The sequence below is a fragment of the Spermophilus citellus genome (assembly GCF_964194105.1).
Source record: "Spermophilus citellus genome assembly, chromosome: 9".
NCBI lineage: Eukaryota > Metazoa > Chordata > Mammalia > Rodentia > Sciuridae > Spermophilus > Spermophilus citellus.
In genome coordinates, this window is record NC_138191.1 from 108,417,997 (window position 1) to 108,426,709 (window position 8,713).

An 8,713-nucleotide genomic window follows, 5' to 3' on the forward strand; every position below is an offset into this window, starting at 1 on the left:
ATGGGGGTGTCTAGGGGCTGCAATTAGTCTGCCTCTGAGATGTTTCTCTTTCTCTAAAGACCTTGAGCTCCCTGCTCATCATTGTCCTAGACAGACCTGTTCAGGCCAGGATACTGTGCCCTGGAGAAATGTATACTGTCTACCTTCAGGAATTTATTTACCCTTTGTTCCCACATGGAATGCCCTCTTCCTCCTCTTTGTCTGTCCAAATCCATTTTGCCCTCCCCCTTTTCAAAGCCAACCTCCCTTCCCTGCCCTCCTCTCACCCTAAAGCTCCTAGGTCCTTCTTTTCTGGTCCATGCCTGGGTACTCTGCAGAGTCACCTCCACCTTCCTCCCGTTAACACGGTCTCCTCCATGTCCCAGACTCCTTTTGGTCCATGTGACTGTTCCTGACCAATGAGCTATAGACACAAGTGGCTTGGTTCCTTCTTGGTCAAACCACAGAAGAACTGGTACATGGTTTTTTGGCTGATGCAGCAACCATGAAAGCTTCTTTTGAGATGATGGAGCCTCAAGATCAAAGCAGCATAGAAAGCTGAGTCACCCCATGAAGGACACCAGCTCTGGAGAGATGCCTGAATCTACAGCATAAACTTGGCATAAACAAATAACAAACTTTTGTTGCATGCATTTATTGAGATTTAGGGGTTGTTTGTTACCACAGTAGAGCCTCTCTTATCCTAACTAATGCAGTCCTCTCTGAGCACTACTTTTCCCATCTGTGGTCTAAGAATAATCATTAGCACTTCACAGGTTGGTTGTGAAGCTTCATAATGTAAAGATCCAACACTCAGTTCCTGAGTGCCTGCTACATGCCAGACCCATTGTAAGATACCTGACTATGAGATATTCTAACTAGGCAGGATTTCAAAAGGAGAAAAGGAGACCCAGCTGTTCAAGTTGGGCACTGAACAATTCTAGGTACTGGCAAAGTGTGGCAGTCATTTCCCTAGAGCTATGAATTTTAGTAGCCCTATGTAGAGATTCAGGTTGCACCCCCACATGAAGAAGAATTGAGCCTCTGAAAAGGGCATTGGAGAAGCAGGAACAATGGTCATAATAGCCTAATATTAGTGTCATAATCATTACATTCACATAGTGCTGCTGTCTGTCAAATACTGCTCCAAGCACATTACCTAGATTTACTCATTTATTTCTTACGATGATAACCTCATGGTACACACAACTGTCCCCATCTTACAGATGAGGAAGTCAAGGCAGAGATAAGGTAAGTTACCCAACATCATGTGACTTGTAAATAGCAAAGCCAGGATTTGGATTCAGGCATTCCGACTTCAGAGCTGCTCTGAAACTTTCCACAATCTGGGTTCCTGGAGCAAGGGCAGCTCAGGGTTTCTCCAGATCCAGCACCTGAGCCCCCAGATTAGGGTGAGGGCAGAAGATGAAGAAACCCATTTTATAAGAGTGTTTGAGAGATGATCACAAGCACACTCCTGTGGAAGGGCCCCGGGTGACAGAGGCACAGAGTCAAGCATCGACACAGATCCTTCTACCCTCTACCCTCCCTACTCCTGCCCCTTGGCCTTGATTCAGACTCCAGAATTGCTCTGACATCCAAACAGGGGACTTGGAGAACACCCAGAGGCGACCGCTTTAGTCTGGCATGGGTGCGTCATGGTGGGAGAGATGGGTGTGGAGGCTTCTCCAAACAGGCTCAAGGAGAGCAGATCTGTAAAAACAGGAGCTTGGGTGGAACAGGACAGAAGACTGGGTGGGCTCCTGTAATGAGAGACAGGCTTGTGAGCCCCTGTGAGATACCCTGCCTAGTGCCCAGAGCCTGGCCGGAAGGGAGCATGCTGTGCAGCGGAGTCCAAGGCTCTGTAGGGAGCGCATGGGAGCTGACCCGGGATCACTGGCACATAACAATAAATGTAAATGTGACCTCACTTGTGCACATAGGGACCTCAGCTCCATGCACCTCACAGCAAAGGTAAGAGAGCTCAATTAATTCTCACAGCAACCTACTTTACAGATGAAGAAACCAGGGGTCAGAGAAGCTAATTGCCCAAGGTCATTCTGCCAGTAAGTAGCAGAGTCTGGAGGACCCCAGGTTCATGCACTGTTCACCTCTCCAGCCACCCCCAGAAGTGCCAGCCCTCCTGAAAGAACTTCCCAGGTCCCCAAGGATACCTCCTACTGGGGACCAGGTTACCCAGGTCTCCTGCAGCCTGGTGGAGGTCTGTCTGCCAGGGTGAGCCTCTGCCTCACCCGCCCACCCGTGTGCTAGGGACAGAAGGGGGACTTTATGTGCAATCTGCCCGACTCTCCAGAAAGCACTTAGGTTTACGATGTGCATGAAATTGATCGCCAGTTGGCGCGGCCCCCGCTCGCTCAGTGCCAGCCTAGCGCTGGCAGGAGGCTGTCCCCCACCCCCAACTTTCAAGGAGCATCAAAGCCGCTTGCCAAGGCCCCTCGTGAGGGTCCTTCTCCAGTAACAAGTGTAGAGTGGAGGGGGAGTTCTGCCCAAAGGCCTTTCCACGGTGCACACCCCCGCCCCGGGAGAGTTAAATAGCGCCGTGTTTTATGCCAATTTCAGCCTCTTCTGCTTCCCCTCTAACGAGCCGATGCTTTCAAAGGCCCCACTAATTGGTGTTTGCGCCTCACACGCCACGACACTTTGATAGTCATTTAGGATGTGGCCATCTATCAGACCCAGAGTACAGGGAAGCTGCTCACCTTGCTGCACCAGGGTTCCCAGGCCTGGGTGCCCCTGTGCACGTGCACAAGCATGTGCACGCCTATGCACAGGCGTGTGCATAGCTGCTCCTCTGAAGGAATCCCGTGTACCTCTGTGTTCGTATGTCAGTGCATGTGCGCGGTGAATGCTAGCAGCCGAGCACACAGGGATGTGAACCTGTGTGCGCACACACTGTCCTGGGTAGATAGATTTGTGTGTGCAGGTAACAGTACTTGTGTGTTTAGACATGCATCTGTGTTTCGCACGTCTGCCTGTGGGCCCCTACATGAGAACGTTCACAGGCGTGCTTAGGAGGCTCATGTTCATGTCCAGCTTCATCCGTGGGTGTGCGGGTTTGTGTGTCTCGGCACCAGGAGTCCATGGATGTGCATCAGTGTGGAGACAAGTGAGTCTCCGTCTGTGTGTGTACCTAGGTATGTGTGTGTGTGTGTGTGTGTGTGTGTGTGTGTGCAGAGGTGTGTGTGCACATGGGCTTATGCATGACATGCAGGGGACAGGCATAACAAGGGCCCTCAGGCTGTGGGTTTGAGGCCTGGCTTTGCCATTGCTCTGTGACTTTGGGCTCATCACCTAACCTGTCTAATCTTCTGTTTTCTCATCTGTAAAGTGGAAGTAACAAGGGCATGTGCCCCATGTTGTCATGTGGGGAGGAGGGAAAATACACAAGAAGGGCTAGCAGGACACAGGGCGTGCCTACGGGCAGACCAGGCCAACTCGCACCCCGCCCCTCCTGGGAACACCCAGACGCCTTTCCCCAGCCTCACCACATAGCTGGCTGCCTGAAAGAGACCTTGTGGGCACCTGGGGAGAGAACCAGAGAAATCTGGGAAAGGTCTGGTTGGACTGGGGTCACAAGGTGACAGTTGTAACCTCTGAGTCATATCCAAAGTGAGCTCACATTTTTATCTCCTGCCCTTGACAGGTGGGAAACTGAGGTGTAGAAGGAGGTGCCAGTTGGTGACAGAGCAGGAATTTGCTGTCAGAGGACATAGCCTGTAACTGAGCTTGTGGGGAACCAAGTCACCCCTCTGATTCCTGAGGGAGAAGGTGGCTTCAAGAGGGCCAAGCCATGTGTACCTTCAAGTACTCCACAAATAAATACCCAGGCTTGGAGCAGAGGGCTCCTTCTCCAGGCCCTGGCCTCAGGCGGTGTGGGCCACCCCTCTGCCCTGCCCCTCTGCCAACACAGGGTGAAGACACAGCTCTGGTTTGACCCTATCACATACACATCCAGAAACGGGCCCAGAGAAGGAAATGGGTTACTCAAGTTCACAGGTTAGGAAAAAGCAACAGCAGAGGTCCCTTGTGCCCCAGAACATGGTTCCCACCCTCTTGCCCACCTCATTCACCCACTGGCCCTCAGTCGGTATCGGCCTGGGTGGTGAGTGAGTCATGGCTAGGGCAGGTCACAGGGCCTTCAAGCCCTCCTGGTGGTCTACTCAGAGAGTCCGCTGTGTGGCCATTTGGGAACATGTGGCCTTTAGACCTAGATTGCATTGCCCCACTCAAGATTGAAACCAGTGTGTCTTTTTTCTTTAAAAATTTGGAGGGCAATTTTTTGTGTGTGTGTTACTTGTTAATTTCCGGGGCTATAGCTCAGTGGTAGAGCACTTGCCTCACACGTGTGCGCACTGGGTTTGATCCTCAGCACCACCTAAAAATAAATAAATAAAGATATTGTGTCCATCTACAACTAAAAAACAATTTTAACAAATAAGACTTTAAAAATTACAATCAGCAGCAATAGCATTACCAGCTCACAGCTGACATTCCCATTACTCATTAGCACCACCGGCCCCAAAGTCATCCCCCTCCCCGGCATCAGGGTATGACTGTACTCCAACCCCCCGCCCAACTCCCAACCCTCAAGCTAATGTGCTCCCCTCTCCCCGCCCTCCATACATGTCTCTCACATGGCCCCAGAATCAAGTAGAATTGGTTTTCCACCATCGACATTTCATTTCTGTCCCCCAGTCTCACCCTGCTCCATGATATTCCAGGATCCTAAAACCATCCAAATCTGTACCCTTCCCTTGCTCCGAAGATCCCTGGGCCTAGCCTGTCCTGCAGAAACTCTGGGCTGGGCTTTGGTCCAGAAATCTTCCCTGGGACTGGCAGCCAGCAAGGGCAGCTGGGAGGGGCAGGAGGGATGAGCAGCCCCCTCCTCAGGCCTGGTGCCCCACCCACCCAGCCGGCGGCCTGTCTGCCTTCCTGAGCTCATTAACTGCAGGTCACTGTTCAGCAGGAAAGACAAGGCGTGGGTTCTGCGGGCGTTCATTAGCCGTGAGAGGAACAGTGTGTGTGAAATTAGCAGTCACCTGAGGACCTCGATAATTTCATAATTAGGAGGCCTAATGGCTCCAGCTCTGGATGCCAAATGACTTAACCCCTCGCCTGCTGGGCCCCCAACCCCTGGCCCACGGCTGCAAGGGAGGGTCGGCAGTACCCGCTCTGCTCCAGCTCTGCTCTCTGGGGCCAATCACATCCATTTTTGCCACCCCAGCATCCAGCAAGGGCTGGTGTGGATGAGGTGCAAAAGTTAAGTTTATGGAGTGAATGAATGAATGCAGGAATTAATGAACAGGTGTCTGAATGGGGAAAGAGCTGCAGCTCCCGCTGCAGGTGCTCAGGGGAGGGGCACTCCAGAAAGGGGTGAGGAAGGGTTCTCCATCTGCCTGAGTAGGTGGTGGCTGGGCACATGCCTGTGTGTGTGTGTGTGTGTGTGTGTGCGCGCGCGCGCGCCCGCACGCGTGTGCACGTGCATATGTGCGCACATGCAGACATGTGAGCATGAGAGCATACACACGTGGATCTGTGATGTCTGCTTCTAAGAACCTGGCATGTGTCTATGTCCGAACTGCCATCTGTGAGCATTTTCTGCTGCCTCCTGTCTCTGTGACAGAACCCAGGTGCCTCCCTTGATGCCAGCCTCTCTTAGCACCACTTGATTGATGGTGGCTCTAGAATGCCCACTGGGGGAGCTTAGAGGCATTCTTGGCCAGGAACGTGGTCCTAGAGAGCTTGCTTTGAATCTGCTATGCAAGTGTCCTCTTTTTACTTAGATTGAATGTTCATTTGGGATCCTGAAAGATTGAATGAGAAGCTGAAGTCACACCTCTTAGCATAGGGGAGCTGGTTAGGACAGCCTCCAAGACCATCCCGCCTTCTCCGTCTGTCCTCCCTCCTCCCAGCCTTCCCATGATACTACAGAGAGGAAGGCTGAGGGATGGTGTCCGGGGGGCTCCTGACCTGGTGCAGGCCTTCTTGCAATCAGGGACAATTGGTTCTGAGCCTCCCTAGACCCTGCCTCGCTCCCTCGCTTGCCCTGATTGTAGAGAGGGGATTTGGGAGTAGTTGAGCAGGGAGAGAAGGAAGGAGGATGAAGGGAACGAGGAGATGTGGAGAGAACAATAAAGAAAGAGAGGGGAAAGGGAGGGGATGGGGAAGAGATGGGAGGAGGAGAAAGGATAGGAAGTCTGAAGGAGGTGAGAGAAGAAGGGAGGGGGAGCTGGGAGGCTGAGAGCATTATCAGCACTTAAAAAGCGAGCAGCTCAGTTCTTCTTTGGCACAAATAATGGCTTTTTATGAATAAATCATGTGTCAGACGCCTCCCAGGGAGTGGGCATAGAGGGGGGCGCGTCTGCTGGGCTCCAAGGCTGGCGGCAAAGGGCCAGTGGCAGACCCCCAGCTGTAGGGGTGTTGCCCCCTTTCTCCCGTTGGGGCCCAGCAGGACAGAAACTGTCTCTGGAATTATCACTGACCTGAGTCAGGCAGAGCTCAGTCATGACTCTGAGGGGGTCTCTTGCTTCCTACACATGAGCTGGGCTGGATCCCAGGGCCTGGACAGTCCCTCTGTTTTCCTCCCCTCCCCTCCAACAAACAACATAGAGGACACTCCTAGCAGGGGAACACCAGCTCCTGAGAGAGAGCTGTGTGCCAAGACAGGCAGGCACACCCACAGAGGAAGCCACACGGTACACATGTGGAAATCAGGAGAGCACTAGCACAGGCCTGGCCTGCATATCCCCAGACACACGTGCAGGCACACTCAGAGATGGACACACCATCATTCACACACACACACACACACACACACACACGAGCCCACACAGACAGCTGCATATGGGGTCACACGGACACACACAGACCTGCAAATGCACACAGCAGCCCACCCTCCATCAGCCTAGGGTGGGGGCAGCTTTACAGCCCATATGGAGTCCAGACCCAACTGGGCCATCTCAGAGTCTGGTTATGGGGTAGAGCTGGGGCATCTGTCCCAGGCGAGGGCCTGTCGGTTTCTGTGTGCTCCCCACCCTGCAAGGACACCCACATAGCACACCATTGAGGTCTCAGGCCCCAGATCTGATCTTCAACCTGTGCAGGTCCAGCTCCCTGCCTACAGCCACTGCCTGGGGCACAGGCGCCCCAGGAGAACCTGGGCATTGGAGGTATACAGTCAGGGCCAGGGCCCTGGTCTGCCCCTTGCTAGTAGTGACCTCAGACAATGATTCCAATTCTATTTGCTCCTTGAACAAATCTTCAAGACAAGTGCTGCTGCCTCATCTTGCAGACCAAGAAAGTGAGGCTCTTGGAGGCAAAAGTACTGGGCACCCTATCTAGGACCATTTTCTTTTCACAAATTCTAGGACCCACTGTGTCCTGTTTTCCTTCTCATCTCCCCCGGATCCTCTTTCTCAGCGGATGGGTTCTCCTTCCTGTGCCAAGGGGTCCTAAGGCATTCATCAGAGCAGAGCTGGTTCCTTGCTCACCCCACTCTGCGATGCTCCACTCCCAACACCCCCACAACAACCTCTGTATTCCCGATTCTCTGACTTCCCTCTCCAGTCCAGATGCCTTCCTGGGTTCTGTCCCTGCTAACCAGGTGGACATCTCTAGGCCAACATGTTGCCCAATGTCAGAGAATTCTATTTGCACAGTAGAAATGTCCCTGAGCCCCCATCCTCCCTCCCAAATCCTGAGGAATCCCATAGCATGTAACTTAAATTGAGGATGTCTGTGGCTGATGAGCAGGCCATATCCCAGGGGGACTCTCTCTTCCTTGATGTTCCCCATGTCAGGGAATGGCCTTGTCTGCCCAAGTACTCTACCACCACGGCCTCCTCTCCTTGACCTCCCATGGACCAATCACCACCAATTCCCATGAGTCTACATCCAAAATACATGTGAACTCATCATTTCCTGCCCATCCCCACTGCTCTTGCCCATCTCCTGGTTCGATCCACCATTGGCACCCCTTGCCTCTCTCACTGCTGCCCATTCTAGCCCATTTGCCTCCCTGCACCAGCAATTTTTCCACCTCTGAGCCTTAGCCACGCTCAACTGTTTTTGCCTATGGAAGCCACGTGCTTTCTCCACTCTGGCTTTTCCCCTCTGTCTGAATCCCTTCCCTTCCCTAAACCAACTCTTCCTTCAAGGCTCAGCTGAGACAGCTCCTGCTCCAGGGCCAGCTCATCACTGCCCCCTACAGCAGACCCTGCTCTTCCATTCATCATAGCTACCATCCATAGTTGTCTACCTACCCATGTCCTCCACAAGCCTCTAAGTTCCTCAAGGCAGAGCTGTGCCAATGCTGCTGTCTGTGGCAGTCCCTATGCCTCAAATAAGAAATGGCACTTAATAGGACCTCACTAATTATCACTGAAGGAATTTTTGAGTGCAAGACCTGTACTGAGTACTTTATATACCTTTCTTATTTACTTGAGATGGGGGCTACTATGAATGCTATGATTTAAATGACAAAAACAAGGCTTCAGAGGTTGAAACTGTGCCCAAGGTGACACAGCTGGTATCCCAGAGGACTTCAACAGAAGTCTGCACCTTCAAAGGATTCTCTTCCCACCTTCCCAAGTTATTTGCCCTCTCTGACCTTGTTTTCTCATCTACGAGGACAAAAACTGCACCCAACACAGGGCCTGGCAGAACAGGTTCTCAGAAAATACCTGTGCCCTCTGTCCCAACCTCAAAGGCTTAA

At 52.5% G+C, this 8,713-nt stretch overlaps 1 long non-coding RNA gene across 2 annotated transcripts in view; it reads right to left on the bottom strand.

The window, feature by feature from the left end:
* The window catches only part of LOC308655196, a 39,007-nt gene that overhangs the window by 5,957 nt on the left and 24,337 nt on the right, over window positions 1-8,713 (bottom strand). Inside the window, exons 2-3 of one of the 2 annotated variants that reach the window (XR_014023411.1) lie at window positions 4,337-4,375; window positions 1,699-1,742 (exon numbers count right to left, since the gene is read on the bottom strand). This is a non-coding gene — a long non-coding RNA (uncharacterized lncRNA). Of the gene's footprint in view, window positions 1-1,698; window positions 1,743-4,336; window positions 4,376-8,713 lie in introns of those variants that run through there. The other variant, XR_014023410.1, reaches the window with a different exon arrangement.